The sequence below is a fragment of the Bacillus rossius genome, chromosome 11 (assembly GCF_032445375.1).
Source record: "Bacillus rossius redtenbacheri isolate Brsri chromosome 11, Brsri_v3, whole genome shotgun sequence".
In the NCBI taxonomy this organism is placed as follows: Eukaryota; Metazoa; Arthropoda; class Insecta; order Phasmatodea; family Bacillidae; genus Bacillus; species Bacillus rossius.
Genome location: NC_086338.1, coordinates 48,634,922 through 48,652,346, shown reverse-complemented (window position 1 = coordinate 48,652,346; position 17,425 = coordinate 48,634,922). Strand labels below are relative to the sequence as shown.

The following is a 17,425-nucleotide window of genomic DNA, read 5'->3' as shown; positions in this document are numbered from 1 at the left end:
GTTATCACTGCCTAGTAAATAACAGTAAATGCATTATTGTTATTTACATCCCATTAGATTAACTAATAGCTCATTTCCTTGGTCTGTAAATTATTTAAGAACCACTTTGCTTTCAAGCTGCGATGTAATTAAAGTTGGCAATAGCTGTGGGGAAAAATACATTGATGAAAGCAGTGCAACAGTGACATAAGAGAAATATTTGCAAGCAACAGAGTGAATTAAGCAAAATTAGCAAGCGTAGCGAAGAGGTGACTTGCTCTATAGTACAAGTCTGTCTAATGAATGTCTCACGATTTAGCCCTGGACTTTGCAAGGCCCTGGACACTTTTACGGAGGCCCTCCCCCAGAAAATTATGGAAAGTTTACTCCTTAAAACAACATTATTAACCCAATCAGTTAACTTAAATTTGGTCATGGTTTCACTAATTTATTTAAGGATATTTTTTAATTCTTTCCTGGAAAATATTCCTGAGGTCAGTTTTTTAAGTGCTTACGATCAAATTTCCTGTAGACACGTGTCATACGTGGCAATAAAATCTTTTGGATTTTTTTTTTCTAATACGAAGCCATGCATTGAAATATGTATGTCCATATGACATGATTTTGGTTAACCAAAATGAATTTCTTTGCTACCTATTAATTTTGGGGCAGTTTCGTATCGTTACGTTGCTGAGCTTTTAACCAACCGCCACCACTTGATAGGATTTAACGGTAAGAATATGGGAGTCGGAAGTAAAAAGACGGATTTTACATATTTTGTGCCCGTGTAACAGGGGTTTCAGGGAATTGGGCTCGGCTCTAGATGGTGTACAAATTCTTACCTGAATACTCATAGGAACTACTTAACTAAATAATTCTGAATTTCCAAAACAACCCGTAGGCTATATCCCAAACAACTAGGTACAATGCAAAAAAAACAGTTCTACAGAATTCATCAATAAATAAAAATTAGTTCGCTGTCTAGTATGGTAACTGGTTTGTTCGCCAAACCATGGGACACTTTCATTCATTAGGAACGTTTAAGAACCGTGATTTTGTTTGATGGTTTCAACAAGTTCAGATTATCGTGCATAAAAACATGAAGGGGTTACGAAGATTGCTAACTTTCTCAGTTTCACCGACAGCTTAAAACTTGAGTAAAAAACATTTCGTACTCGAGTAAAATTACACGCTGCAACAGGAAAGTATTCAATCATTTTTCTTTGGAACCTCCGCCATGTTAGTGGAGGGCATGGAACCTGCACCACGTCCGAGAGCGGTGACGTCATGCACAACAAGTCCCTTTCTACAATCATCTCGTGGATGTCGCAGCGATGTTCGCCGTGCAGTGAAAAACTGCTGTCTGCATTACTTTGGTTTGTAAATTTTTTAATCCATGGGCATAAATCTAAACCCCCCCCCCCCCCCCCAACCTAAAATTAAAAAGCCTATCGTTGTGAGGGTCCACTTACGCTTGCAAAATAGTTAAAATGTTAAATGGAGATGATAAAAGCCAAATTACCCCCCCCCCCCCCCTTACACACACTTATATTTTTCAAAATTTTACAGATTTGCATCTTTGTTTCCTACTAACCGATCACAAAACAGAAAAGAATGGGTATCACGAGACTCCATCTTAGTTGTAAACCGTACGTTAGATTAGTCTAATACACTCAGTGATGACTGGATAGTAAAGAGACGGATTTAATCAGATACACCTACAACTCTGCGAACTGATCCTACAACTCCTTGCATGTGTACGTACGCCAGCCCCTCCCCCCCTTCCCCCATTTTTCCTAAGAGGAGGTGGGCAAGCTGGGGTTAATCATTCTGCACTTCATAATGATGTGGGGGTTTTTTTTTGGTTTGGTGTAAAACCAAAACCCACAAATATATATAATGGTAAATATATGGAACAAAGGGTATGCCAAATGTATGGCACTCCAAATGGACGTCCTCTATAACAACCAGTTATGGTTGCGGTGCAAAATTGAGGTTGGGGGAGAATCAGACACTTCACTTTTTTTTTTTTTTTAATATTTAGATGATTTTAAGATTCAAGTTAAATTATTGTTAAACCACTGGAAATGCACCTTCATGAAATACAACTGTTGACAAATGAATTACATACACGTACTTAATTATACCCATGTTCCGCAGCCTTCTCTTTGTAACTAACAAGTAAACAGATTTGCCCACGATCACGACCTGACACTTCAGCGACTGCCACGCCGCACACTACAGTGGTGATGTCTCGTTCGAGAACATTTTGTTCAAAATTAACTAATACTTGATCTAACGAAAGCACATGATTCGTTCGCTGTGTACAGGAATAGGTTCTTTACAAGGGTGTCGCCAGGGGGGGGGGCAGGGGGGCAGTTGCCCCCCCCCCCCCCCCGGCGACGCAGGAGTTGATTTCTCGCAAACCGAACACGTTTCGTGAATATAAAATGCCGAGAGAACGAGAGAATAACAGGCCAGCCTTATTCGTCAAATGACTCGTGACGTGCGCGAGATCACGAGAGCAGAACGACACCTTATCAAAGAACAAGAGGGGGTGGAAGTTGAGGTCAGCGACACAAGTATCGCGTTACAATTAGGACTATTTACGTATTGCTGTCTAGGTCAGCGGTTCCCAATTTTTTTGACGTGACAACGTCTAATAAATCGATGAACGCCGGCTGCACGCACGAAAAAGTATCCCGTTACGCTCATTGTACGCTTGCGCCGCATCTATCTCTCTTCCACTCGATTGGAGCAACCATCGATTTGACTTTTTCGAGGCACATTAAACTTGAAACACTCCCATTCGTTTCCTACTTTTCCTATCATCGTCCTATCCTTAACAGAATAACACAGATTGGAAGAAGTTAATATAGCAAACATGTATAAAAGTTATAGTTAAAATAATATCTTCGTTAAAGTAATAATCATATTTGAATTAATGAGTGCAAATAAAAGTAAGTTTATCAATTAAATTGTAAATTTCATTTCACTCCTACTTTGTATCCATACAAAATAGTGAATTCAATAAATATGATTCAATTTTATTCATAAAAGTATGCAATCATTTCATCAATGTTTTGTTATGACGTTGTCACGTTAAACTATCGTCCGTAAACCGACTTTACAGACAAACAATTTTTTTTTCCGGCCAAGGAAACCCTGTGATCGGAACCCCAACTCCTTCAAAGAAAGTTATTTGACAGTAATTGTGCCTGCTTCATACGACATTCGTCCTGACTCGCGGGAACACACACCTTTTGGGAACCGCTGGTCTGGTTTTCATTACAAAATTATTCGGCGAGAACTTCGAAATGTGTTCACGCACATTTTTGTTTAACAGTGTGCTGCTGCTAGACATTTGGAATGTCAGCTATCCGAGACGCCCAGATGGCGATGATAACCCGTCAGCCGCCCGGACGTTAAAGAATACTGGAATTGGTGAACAAGTTATGACTAGAGACCTGCAAAATTCGCGGTTTCGATGGCCTTCATGATAGACTGCACATACCCCTGTACACTCGGGCAAATAACGCAAGTTCATTGGCTGCCGCATTGTAAGTCGTCTCAGCTGGTTTGTCTGTGATTCGATCCTTCTTTGGTTGAGGGTTTATAACTGGTTGAGATTCGTCCAGATGAACAGTAAGCCAATAGCAATATTATCGAAGAGGTATGTGTGTTTTAATTCTAGCCTATCACCGAATGAATCCGCGAATTTTGCAGGTCTCTAGTTATGACCCTTGGGATGTGTTGGATCCCGTTGTCGGTGGTCAGGACTACAAGAACAAAATGAACGAATCTTTTGAACGATTCAAATGAATCGTTACGTCCAGGGCTGCTGGCAGGTTATCGCAACGTGGTCGGCTCGGATAGCTGAAATTCCAGATGTCGAGCTGTATGCTGTTACAAAAAAAAATTGTGTGTGCGAACACATTTCAAGAGTTCTCACGGATAAATTTAAAAAACAAAACCTATACAATACAACCGAACCGCGATACTTGTGTCGGTTAATCCCCAATGTCACCCTTGTTTCTTCGTTAAGTTATCGTTAGCTCTCGCTTGAGATTACAATGATTGCAATGACTCCCGACGTCACGACGAACAAACCAAGACTGGCCGGTTCACTCTCCTCTAGAGCTGTAGCAAACCGTATGTATTCGGTACTGAGTAACGGGTGCGCCATATAGTACCGAGTAACAAAACGTTACACACGAATGCATTTCGAAACTCGCATTTTTCGTATGTTTTACGCATGCGCCCGCATATTCCAAGAATTTACGTTACAAAGAACGACGTTTGTTTATTAAGTAAAGTATAATTTGGAAATACGTCGTCCAAGTTTTTTTACTGTTTATTAAAGATATTGTGTGTGTAGACAAAGTTTGAGATTGGAACAGAAACAACGCAAGAAATATTTTTTTTACAAATTAGAAATATGTATGTTTTTGTTTTTTACTATTTTATTTTTCACGTTTTTATTGCTCTTATCTTAAAAGAGATAATATAATATAGCCGCTCTAATGAGATTTAATTGTTTCTTGGTTAACAAAAACTGTAAATTAACAAATATTGTTAATTCTATTTATTATTTACTTGACGTCATATTGTACGCGTACGCAATAAGACTGGATTCGTTGCTGCAACATAACATAGCATGTTATGCGGTATCAGCAGTGACGAGTAACGTGACGATACGATAGTAACGAGTACTAATTGTTATAGTAACGAATACATACGGTTACGCTTTTTTTTTTTTCCAGTTACTTTTACACCTCTACTCTCCTCGCTTCTCTACAGCGTTTTGTATTTCTCCGAATCGCGTTCAGCTCTCGAGTAATCGACTCTTAAAAGAACCGAACGATCGCTCGTGTCGGAAGAGCTGCAGACCAGGGTGTCCACAGTTAGTACTTTCGTACTAGATCTAGTACTTTTTTTAGTGGTCAAGTACATTTACGCTCAGATCTAGCACATTTTTCTTTAATATAATCATATTATAGTAACTCCAATATGTTTTATTATTAAGCGTAATTATTTTTAAAAACTATGGAATGTATGCGTGTGCGTGGTGTGATATTTAAGTTGGAGCATTGCAATGTCATAACAACTTCCTAAATTGTTTTAAAAAAAAAAAAAAAAGTACTTTTTTTTTTAAATCTAGTACTTTTTTTCTCGCCTAAGTTGGTACGAAACATATTTTTTTTTTCCTTGTGGACACCCTGGTGACCCTGCTGCAGACAGGCGCGGACACACCTTGGCGCGGCGGCCGCGCATGCGCGGGGCGACGCAGCAGCAGCAGCGGGGCAGGCGGCAGGGGTGCAGGCAGCAGGGGGCGGCGTGGCGGCGGATCTGCCCCCCGCCCGGCGCCGCCTCCACGGCACAGCCGGCCATCGCGACACCAGCACACGTGTTCCTCCGACTACCACACTGCAGACCAACACCGGGCAGCTCCGACTCCGCTGTCAAATCTCGCCGACAAACGGTTGTATTTTCTCTCGAGATTTTTGGGTAAAACTTTAGTGCTTCGAATTTATTTATTTTTTAAAAATAAATTACGTTAGACGCCAGATAAAATGATAAATAGGTAATTTAAAACCTTTCTATGCACCTCTTGCCGCTAGGGTAACTCTAGGCTGTGCTAGAACAGAGCTGTCCTGTTATCAGTCTGCAGTGTTACGTGGCACCACCAGGAGGCGGCTGGCACACTTCCCGTGGTCCTCGCAACCGCCTTATCGCCCGGACACTCCTTCCGCGATCGCCACTACACATCGGAGGAACGTCCACCCCGCCGTCTGGCGTTACGCACGCGACACTAATCTTCTGAGTGAGGGGGGGTTGTTTGTTTGTTTTTTCTTAGTGAAGAGGGGAGGGGGGAGGAGCTGGCCGGCCCACGTGCGGCCTCCCGCTCCACGCCATTGGCCGCCGCGGCTCGCCCAATGACGTGGTCGGTCGCCGACACCCGCGCGGGGTCCGAACATAAACAACTGTCACGGTCGCTCGAAAGCGCAAACAGCTTGGTCCCGAGTGCGGTCAGTAGCAGGGGCGCAACTACAGGGGGGGGGGGGAAGGGTATTTTGCCCCCCCCCCCTCTCTCTCTCTGAAACCTTGAAGTGGGGGCAAACGGGGGCAAAGAAAGTGCTGTGTAATCAATTTTTAGATACTAAAACTGCTTAAATAGCACCATTTTCCACCTAGAAATACAAATTTTCCCGGGGGAGGACCCCCCCACCCCCCGCTTCAATAGGGGGGGGGAGGGGGTATCGATGATTCCTTATAAAAAGGTATATTGCCCTCCCTTTGGAAATTTAGTTGTTGCGCCCCTGGTCAGTAGTGTACTAACCCGATGAATTCTATTTCCGTTCACCAACACGATCACACGATGGATAGAGACCGGAAAAATTCGCGGATTCATTTCACGATATGATGGAATCCAAACAACTGTACCTTTAAATTGCTTCTCTGATTGGCTCACAGTTTATCTGAAGGACTCTTGAGCCAATGAAAAACCTTCAACCAAAAAAAAGTATCGAATCGCAAGCGTCCCAGTTGACAGGTGACACGAGTCAGTAGCCAATGAGCAGGTGGATTTATTTGCCCGAGTGTGTAGGGGATGGTGGAGTCTATCCTGGAGGTCATCCAACGTGCGAATTTTTCCAGTCTCTAACGATAGATAATATATAGGGTCCCGGAAATTTCGCGGATTCCTCTGGCCTCAGGATAGAATTCAAAGTTATAGGTGTGCTCGACCCAGAGGCGAGGCGTCCATGGAAGCTGTGGAAGCGGCGCTTCCCTTCCATTAACCAGTAAACAACAATAAAAATATTTAATTTTTATATTATCTAGAAAATGTAATAAGTAACAAAAAAAATCATGGGCAGTGTAGATGCATGTCACAATCTAACCGTACGAGCAGTCCGCCCATACTAACAACGACCAGCTGCTATCTGCGCGCGCAGCTGGACTGGTGCTTCTATCTAGGAGGGATGAAAGGAACTACGAACTGGGCCTGCGGGAGTTGCCGTTGGCCTGGAAGCGGCCTCGCCTGCAGCTTCCAGTTGTGCAAAAACAGTATAAGAACCACGTGTGAAATATAAAGGATAAAACATTATACGTATGTTTTAACGTTAACTAATGAGTATCGATTATCTTAAAATATGCTTAAACGTTTTGTTTTGTTAAAGTGAATAGTTGTGGTCTATAAATAAACCGTAAACTTTTCTTTCAATACACGAGCTGCGATATGCATGCGTAGTGTGGCGGGCTATAGCGGGCTGGAAGCTGTGGTGAAGAGAGCTTCCACGCCAGAATAATGGCGAGTAGTGAGGTTTCTCAACCTGGATTTTCAGGTAATGCTTTTTTGTTGGACTCAGAGGAATCATGCGTCAATAATTGTAAATGTATTATAGAAAAACTAATAAACAGTCCGTTTAGTGCTTTAACTTTTGAACAAAAAAATGAAATAATCCTCAGTGGCAGACCTATACCTCCGTTAGCTCTGGAGACAAAAGTAAAAGCATTTACTAGGCATTTTCATCCACGCACTTACGAACATATAACCTGGTTATGTGGCTGCAAGAAACTGATGAAACTTTTTTGTTGGCCTTGCTTACTCTTTTCAAAAGAAAATTCAGTGTGGAGTACTTCCGGTTTTTGCGATTTAAATAATCTTCAGAAAGCAGAAAAACGGCACAAATTATCCCACAGCCATATTATGTGTTTGAAAGAACTCAAACAGTTCGGTAAAACACGTATTGAATTCGCGGTAAGCAGTCAGTATCGGCTAGGCATTGAGATGCATAATGAGAAAGTGCGGAAAAACAGACGGATCGTGAGCCATCTGATAAGAGCAACTTGTTTTTTGGCTAAACAAGAACTGGCCTTTCGTGGTCACGATGAGTCTACTTTGTCACTTAACAAGGGTAATCATATAGAATTTCTTAATGAATTGGCTGAATATGACAATGAGCTCAAAGCTCACCTTGAGAACTCAACAGTTTTCACAGGTTTATCGAGTGACATCCAGAATGATATTCTGTTTTCTCTGTCTGACTTACTGATACGTGAAGTAAAAAAAGAAATATCGGAGTCACCTTTTGTGGCACTGATTTTGGATGAGACAACCGACATATCAGTCAAATCTCAATTATCCTCAGTACTACGATATGTTACAAGAAATGGGGATGTTGAGGAAAGATTTTTAAAGTTCGTGGATGTCAGTGATGATAGAACAGCTAATGGACTTTACCAACATGCCATACAAATTTTAGAAGACTTTAAATGTGTCGATAAATTAGTAGCGCAGACATATGATGGAGCTGCAGTGATGGCTGGAGAGCATGGTGGACTACAAACAAAACTTAGAGCAGTCTGTGATCAAGCTTTTTTTGTTCACTGTTACGCCCACAAGTTAAATCTTGTTCTTTCGCAGTCTGTAAGTTACATCAAACAGTGCAAGGTATTTTTCATCTCTCTAACAGCGTTTGGCAGTTTTTTTGGAAAATCAACGAAGAGGATGCAGGCTCTAGATGCAGAGGTGAAAAAGAGGTTTCCCGCGCTTGCTCCAACTCGCTGGAATTACAATAGTAAGCTTGTAGAAACTGTGAACGAACACAAGGAAAATATAGCAGATCTTCTAAGAGCTATGATAGAAAATGCTGACAAGTGGGATTCCGAAACATTATGTTCTGCCCGTGGTCTTTTATCACATTTGAATGATTTCGATTTTAATTTCTTTCTTGTCATATTTTCGTACATTTTCCCGCATTCTGATTCAATTTTCCAAATACTTCAAACTAAAATCAGTGACATAAATTTCTGTATGAAGAAGATTGAAAACTTTAAAACCTTTCTAAACGATTTGAGAAACGATTTTGACCGAGTGTGGGGAAATGTTTGCTCAGAGTGTGAAAATACTCTCCCAACAGCAAAACGCGCTCGTGTAGATTTTTCCTCGGGTGAGGATAGAAAAGTTATTTACAGAAGACTTTTTTTTCAAATTGTGGATGCCATTATTGTGCATGTAAATCAAAGATTTTCAGAAGTACCCAAGCTAAAATTCGTAAGCTTGTTGGATAGCAAACTTTTCCTTCAGCATTCACAAAACTTCCCAGAAGAAGCTTTCGTATCTCTGAAGAAAAACTACGGGAAATTCTTTGATTTACCAAGCTTAAGAAGTGAGTTGTACGTTTTATTCACGGACAGTGACATGCACAAATGTACTGTGTCAGATTTCCAATTGTATTTGGTAGCATCCGAACTAAGTGACGTATTTCCAGAAACACTAAAACTGTCAAAGCTTATCTTGACAATGCCAGCTACAAGTGCTTCAGCTGAGAGATCATTCTCAGCTTTGAAGCGAATTAAAGACTACTTGCGGAACAGCCAGCGTCAGGAAAGATTGTCTGCCCTTGCACTACTCAGCATTGAAAAAAAACTTCTGCAGAAACTACGTCGTGGATCATCTTTTAATGATGATGTGATCGATATCTTCGCAACTAAAAACCGCAGAATTGAGCTCAAATATAAAATTTAAGGTAAGAAGTACATTTTTATGAGGTTCTTCTCTTTATTTTAAGTACTTACTTTGCCATGTGTTGTCTGTTTATATATTTTGTACCAGATATCGATGATACTACACTCCCAATTAGTATATAAATAATGTAGAGTGGGTATTTTATTATCAGAATAATGTAAGTCAAAAATTATTATTTTTCAAAAATAATTTATAATTAAAAAAATGTCAGTTTTTCTACCTGTGGAATAGTCAATGTTCAGTAAGAAAACTACATAAATAGCACCCTTTTGTACCTTGAAATCCATATTTTCCCGGGGGAGGGCACCCGGATCCCCTTCCCCCCCCCCCCCCCCGACATGTTTTGGGGTGAACGGAGTTGTTGCTTCCCCTCATGTAAACCTCACGCCTCGCCACTGGCTCGACCCACGTTTACTTTCCCATTGGTTGATTTCTTAGCGAGAACATTTTTATCCTTGTTATTTGGCACTACCTGATTCGCTTACTTCTCTCCTAGCTGGGCATCGTTGGCTCACGGTCGTAAAGGGGCGTGTCCAGATAACTGCGGTCCAATCATGAACACAGTGCGACAGTGTGGAGGTTTGCATTCTAGCTTGCGACTAAATGCATGCGCGAAAATTCCGTGGCTCTAATTAATTTTGCCTGTGCGAGTGTCGGCTAACTACCCACGCATGTCCATGCAGTTCCCGAGGTATTCCGTATGGAGCGGCTCGCACAGCTCAACACTTACACGCCGCACCCGAGTTTAAATATAGGTCGCTTGCAATCCAGCACACTTGCAAAGCCTCTAATGCTCACCAACACTGGCATCACATCACGCCAGTTAGCCGATCTGAGTGGTGGGGAGCTTCCCTCCCCTCGCCGACGACAGATACATGTGACTTTCTTTAGCATCGCACTACAAGCCAGCGCACACACAGGCCCGAGAGCCTAACATATCCCCCACGAGACAACGCGCCCCGCCCGTTGATCCCAAGTGATTCTAACAGAAGTGTGGGGTGCATCTTGATTTACTATGCACTTAACCTTGTCATGAAAACTTCGGTTCCTGGCCTCGCACACACTAAATGCCTCGGATGCAAACCTAAGTCGCTCCAGTTCGCTTTAGTACGGACCTCGTCCGCCCTGCTCCTAAGTTTGACGTTTGCTAGCATCTTCAGGCGCACCTCCTAAAGCACACTCGTCATTGCCTCTATCAGCTACACATCTACCCATTTGCATTTTTTTAAACAAACATTTGTGATGCCCACTAAGTGGCTAATTAGGTAGTGAAGAAATATTTGATGAGGCCCACGTTGACTAAAGTATTTTGCAGTGCCCACGAAACGGGGTTCTTCACTGTGAATCGCCAAAAGGCCTTCAAAGATGCAGGAACGTTATCCGATTGATAGCATTTAAGGGCGCCGTCTGGTCGCGGTGTGTGTGAGGCGGGATGATAAGCGCGACTCTCGCTGGTGCTTCTAGCACGGTATCACGGTAGCACGGTATGAGACGCGCTATAGCTAGGGTTTGGAAAAATTCGCGGTTCCAGTGAGCGACCTCCAGGATAGACTCCACAAGCCTCTGTGTACACGGGTAAATTACACCTGCTCATTAGTAGAGACTGGAAAAATTCGCGCTTTCGATGACCTCTAGGATAGACTCCACAATCCTCTACATACTCAGGGAAATGCCACTTGCTCATTGGCTATTGACTCGTGACACTTGTCAACTGGAACGCTTGCGATTCGATACTTTTTTGGTTGAAGGTTTCCCATTGGCTAAAAGTACTTCAGATAAACTGTAAGCCAATCACAGAAGCAATATAAATGTACAGTTCTTTGGATTCTAGCATATCGTGAAATGAATCCGCGATTTTTTCCGGTCTCTACTCATTAGCTACTGACGTGACAACTGTTAACTGGGATGCTTTTGATTCGATACTTCTTTTGTCGAGGTTAATTTCACCGGCTCAGAGTTCCTCAGGTAAACTGTGATCCAATCACTGAAGCAGCATGAAGATCGAGTTCTGATTCTAGCCCATCGGAAGATCTATCCGCGAATTCTTCCAGTCTCTAGCTATAGCACGGTATTTCTTTTAAGCGGTCACGGTCTTCTCGTCGTGCATACGGCAACTGTAATGTCTGAGAGGTTACCATAACATTATATGGCGAAAAAACACATTTAGAATAAACTTCCCCTGAGTACCTTCAATATTCTGTCCCTTGTATTTAATGCTTAAGGATTATTATTAAACACGCCTTTTGGCCATTTTCGCTCATTAAAAAATACAGTTTAAAGCCGAAATAGGGGACAGAACTACTTATCTGCCCACAGCGTATTCTTCAAGTTCTTTTCGTATACATATACAAACACCACTCTTGATACCTTGAGCAGTTTTTAAAATCGCGTGGTATTTTTATGAAGTTCTACACATCACTATGGTCGCCCGGGTAGACTGAGATCTAAATGAAGACTATCAAAAATTTCCAGGTAGTACCTACTCCCAGATAATTCTTGGAACTTCATAAGGATGACCGGAATTTTGGAGGAGCGTTTGGAAATTTTGAAGCCAGTGTTTCCAGTGAATTCTAAATGAATTTTTTTTTTAACAGAGTATCAGCGAAATGTTTCAGGCTTCCTGATAGATTTCATTTACTAGAAGAGAATCTAATCACAATTTCTCTTTCACATCATATTGGTAATTTCATATTTAAATAAACGTATTTAAATAATTTATTCACAGCTGTTACTGAAATGTAACATAAGCTCAACACTAACTGGTTGAAGACTGCGTTTAGTATACACAGAAGACAGAAAGTGAACTTTCGTTGATGTGCATGCCGATGCCAGAGATGCTTTGCATACTAAATGCCACACTTTTGCGAGGATGTGAGCCGCGTGGCCATGCGACGAGCATCCGTGAACGTCTATTATCGGTGAAGGCGACAACAGAATTGGCAGATATTGCATTCCGATCACGAGGCATGTCCGTCGGATCCGTTCCCAGCTCTTATAATTGGATGGTGTTATGTACAAATGAGTTAACCAACAAAAGGAAAAAAAAAGTTATTGAAATAATTTGTTAGGTAAAATGACACTTTTAATTGAGCTAAAAAAATTTAACCGACATTCCTTGCTACTATGCCATCTTGCGACCAAACATTCAACGCACTGCCACAATACCGATTATTGTGTGTTCAACTTTTAGCTCAATTTACTCAGTTGAAAATGTTTGTGGGTTGAGCCATTTTTACATAACACCGTCCAATTACAAGTTACTTTTAATTATTTTTTATCCCGTAGTTTTCGAAGATCTAAAAATACTTAGCCCGTATCCAAATACTTAGCCCGTATCCAAATACTTAGCCAGTGTATCCAAAAATGCAACCTATTTCTCAGTCTTTTATTGAAAAAAAAAAATTTATAAGAAACTGTTTTCCACAATATAAAGACTGGTCGTATTTTCAGAAACTGAACTCCGAAACAATTATCGAACACACGTCGCCAATAGCAAAACAAGTATTTTATAGTTCCGGAAAAGTCAGCTACCTTACGTTACTTCATTTATAACAATAAAGCAGTACGAGTCGTCGGTATACGTTCATTTGCAGTTAACACGATATTAACGGTTTTTTTTCTTCCAAGGATTAAAGTAGCAAAACATGCCATAAGGTCTGAGGCTATTAACTTAAAAAATAACTTCAGGGTCAGACACGTAACTCGTACACATCACTCCCCTGAGCATCTGCTGACATGTCCAGGAAAATTTATTTATTTTATTAAATTATAACCAACTTATTGCGACGTTACATCTTTAAGCCTTCTCTTACTCTTAACCATTACGTCACACATAAACTTACGACGATACTAAACTTAAGTGTGGGGGATGGAAAGCCGAAAGACCTAATAAGTATTAAGTTTCAATAGTTTTTATGTCATATTAATTTTGTAACGTTTAATATTGAAAATTTGCCGTCGTTATCGCAGGGACCACACATTAAAAGCTTTTTAACCCTTAAACTGGGAGGTGTTGTTTTTGAAACAGAGGTGTGGTCTGTCTGACCCGATTTTTTTTTTTTTTGCTTATAACGTTTTGAGCGAAATTACTAAGACTGTCTCAGCTGGGAACGTTCATATCGTATAAAATTTAATAACCATGGGGTCACATATACCCCGCACCTCCTGGGTTACGGGTTAAAGATTTTGACGTAGGGTTTTCCTAATTACACTATTTATGTTGTAATCATTTAAAAAAAAAAAATTCAACGAGAACCGCTAATGATTTCACAGGGTAAACTATTTGTATAAACCAGTCACTATTAACTTCAGAAATTGCATTTAATTTCCATGTATAATGTTTTAAAGAAGCAAAATTTTGAAACTAAAAAAGAACATGTTACTGCCTAACCCTTAATCCGAAACATAAATGTAGATACACGTACATACGAAGGTCTGCAAATAAGATTAATTCCAGCTGTGGTTCAGGAATCATTGGGCAACATTTAACTTTTGTATTTCGCAACCTCGCGTTTAAACGCGTACGTACAGATAATTAAAAACAAAAAGTTTTTAAATCGTGTACATCCATCCTATTAATTTTAATGGCAAGAAAACACGGTATAATTGCCCATTACCAGTATCGAAAAAAGCAACACAGAGCCCACCAGTTCGGTTCAAACGCGCTGCACGAGAGATGGTAAGGGGTGGGGGGGGGGGGAGAGAGAGAGAGAGAGAGAGAGAGAGAGATAACGAGGCTATCGCGATCGCATTACCGATCGTCGGGGAAAGACCGCGCCTTCGCGAGGCATAGGCAGCTACGACGCAAAGCCATCGAGAACCAGAGGCGATCGATCCAGCGATGGCTTGGGAGGGAGGGAGGGACTGCATTGTTAACAAAAAGGAAAAAAAAATTCAATGCCATAATTTCTCAAGGACATCCCACAGTTCGGATGAATGCCACAACCACAACCCGAACCATTCCGAAGTTTACCGAAGTAAAAAGTTTGGTTAGGTTCGGTCAGTGTAATACGTTAAGTTATTTTTTTTTTCTTTCCGAGAGGGGAGATTAGGTTAGGTTATCGTAACTAAAATTAAATGTTGGTAAGGGTTATTTAAAATGCTCTTAGACAGTAAAATATTAAAATCTTTGCAATGTGTTTCCCATCCCCCCTCCCGGCTATGAGCGATCGACACACTTCGAGGAACTTCGGAAATGTTCGGGTGTGGCTTCCCTTTTTTTTTTTTAACGCGAACGACTGTCAACGGTTTGCGTACTCAGCTGAAATTTATACATTATAAGTATTTACCAAAAAATATTCTATAACTAGAGACCGGAAAATTTCGCGGGTTCATTTCGCGATAGGCTAGACTCCAAACTCGTACACCTTTATGCTGAGTCAGCGAATGGACCACCGTTTATCTGAAGGACTCTAAGCCAATGAAAAACCTTCAGCAAAAGACGTATCAAATCACAAGCATCCCAGTTGACGCGTTTCACGAGCCAGTATCCAATGAGCAGGTGCAATTTGTCCCAGTACATAGAGTATCATGGAGTCTATCCTAGAGGTCATTGAAACCGCGAAATTTCCGCTATCTATCTATAACTCTTATTGAACCTACGTCTTTTTTTTCACCCCGTACGGAGGATAGCCCGTGACATGACTTTATGAGCCATCAAGTTCTGATTGCGGCACGCATATCAAGTTGCCATCCATTGAAGTGTACTTGAGAATGGCACTTACTAAAGAAGACACCGTGATTTCCGAAAGAATTTTCTTGTCCAGAGAAAAGTTTTTTTTTGACGTGTTAATTTTTTCTAACTTATTTATATTAAAATGGATGAAATCCGGTAGGGGCCACAACCACTGTGACCGCCCACCCCCCCCCCCCTCCCCTGTTTTTTATTCCCCAAACTTACAGAAGAAAAAACAAAACTGTCACACTGGTGGTTGGGTTTCGAATTCCGTCTTATAGGTCCAAGGGGTAAAACTAAACTGAACTAAAAAAAAGAAGGTCCCGGAAGGTTGAGTTACGATATCACCGACAGTGACGTGGCGACCAAAGTAATGGCACAGAGTAGTGGGGGGGGGGGGGGGGGGGAGGGTCGTTAACGAAAAACGGCCCGCACAGCGCTGAGGTCGCCACGGTCTCGTCCAGACATAAACAAGACGGAGGTCCCGTGACAGCAGCTAGGACCCCGGGAGACACGCAGCACAAGGCGTGCCTTTGTTTCCCGGCCGGCCGCCCCACCGGCAAACCACGCGGCGTCGACCCATTCCGCTGACTTAGCACCCGTAACACCCACCCCATAACCATACAGTCATTTACGTCGCACTATTATAAAGTCGACCACCACCTCGAGTGATAAAAACAAACACTCTAGTAGTTGGTGACCTTGGGGAATGAAAAGGCGGGAGGGGTGTGCCATGGCGGACTCAGCTCATAATTTTTAGGAAGGCGGAGTCTGAAATTAAATAAATAATAATAATAATATAAGTACCTCTCGAAATGCTGCATCCATGCATTTTTAGTTAAAGTTTATAGAAAAGTCTTCATCAAAACATAAAATTAAAGCCATGGCGGACTCAGCTAATAATTTTAAGGAAGGCTGAGTCCGAAATTAAATAAATAAATAAAATAATAATAATAATAACAGTTCTTCGAAATGCTGCATCCATGCTTTTTAGTTTAAGTTTAGAAAAGTCTTTATCAAAACATAAAATTAAAACCATGGCGGACTCAGCTAATAATTTTAAGGAAGGCAGAGTCCGAAATTAAATAAATAAATAAAATAAAATAATAATAATAATAATAATAACAGTTCTTCGAAATGCTGCATCCATGCATTTTTAGTTTAAGTTTAGAAAAGTATTTATCAAAACATAAAGTTAAAAAAAAAAATTCCAAACAGCACAGTACCATTTTTTTACACGCATGTAGAAATGAAACTGATTTGCATTAGCTAGGTTAGTTTTAAGATAAACCATTGGAAGACCAATATACACATAGTAAATTGACACCAATAAGTAAATTTAAAATTTACCTACATATTTCAAAGTTAATATTAATATAGTTTACTCCAGCTAACCAGAGTACTTCTGAATAATTCCGAGGTGTTTTCTCTCAACCAAGAGAGCTACAGAACGAACGAAGTTTAATTACATATTCAACAGGACGTTCAAGAAAGTTTGAATGTGAATCTTCTAATGTGCACGTATAATAAATCAACACGAGCTTGTTTTAAGTAATTGTAATTTATAATAGTTTACTGCGAATCTCAGTAGCAGTAAATGTTAAACCATCTTAGCTGGCTAAAGTAGCTGTGCGTTATTCTTGGTTTGGTTTGGTGTGTAATCCAACCTTATCAGTTCCCGATTGCTGTTTACTAGGGACCTGAAAAATTCGCGGGTTCAATGACCTCCAAGATGAACACCATAGTTCTACGTACACTCAGGCAAAAGCCACCCACTCATTGGCTGCTGTCTTGCGAGACGTCCCAACGTAGCAGCCTGTGATTCGATAAAGCTTTGGTTGGGCGTTTCTCATTGGCCCAGAGTCATCCAGGTGAGTTGTGAGCCAATAGCAGAGGCAGCACTGAGGTATAACTATTTGTATTTTAGCCTATCGCGAAATGAATTCACGAATTTTTTTCCGGTCTCTACTGATTACCCATCTAGCACAGGGTGTACATGTTAACCGTTTCAGCCACACGGTCAATTCCTAAAATTATTATTACTTATGTGTAAACATCTTAACTCGCGATATTCGGCATTTGGTGGGAGTAAATTCGTGAAAATGGAACAGAAGTCGACTAACGGGAATGTGACACTAAGATGGCGGACCCACGTGTAGCAACATAAATCCGTATAGAGTCACTTTCGCAAACATTAGGGTACATAGCCAAACGTATTGGTGTGCCAAATTAAAACTTTA

The 17,425-nt window shown here is 41.0% G+C and overlaps 1 protein-coding gene across 8 annotated transcripts in view; it reads right to left on the bottom strand.

Annotated features, from left to right (window-relative positions):
- The window catches only part of LOC134536923 (protein alan shepard), a 249,193-nt gene that overhangs the window by 27,635 nt on the left and 204,133 nt on the right, over positions 1-17,425 (bottom strand). The window lies entirely within an intron of this gene.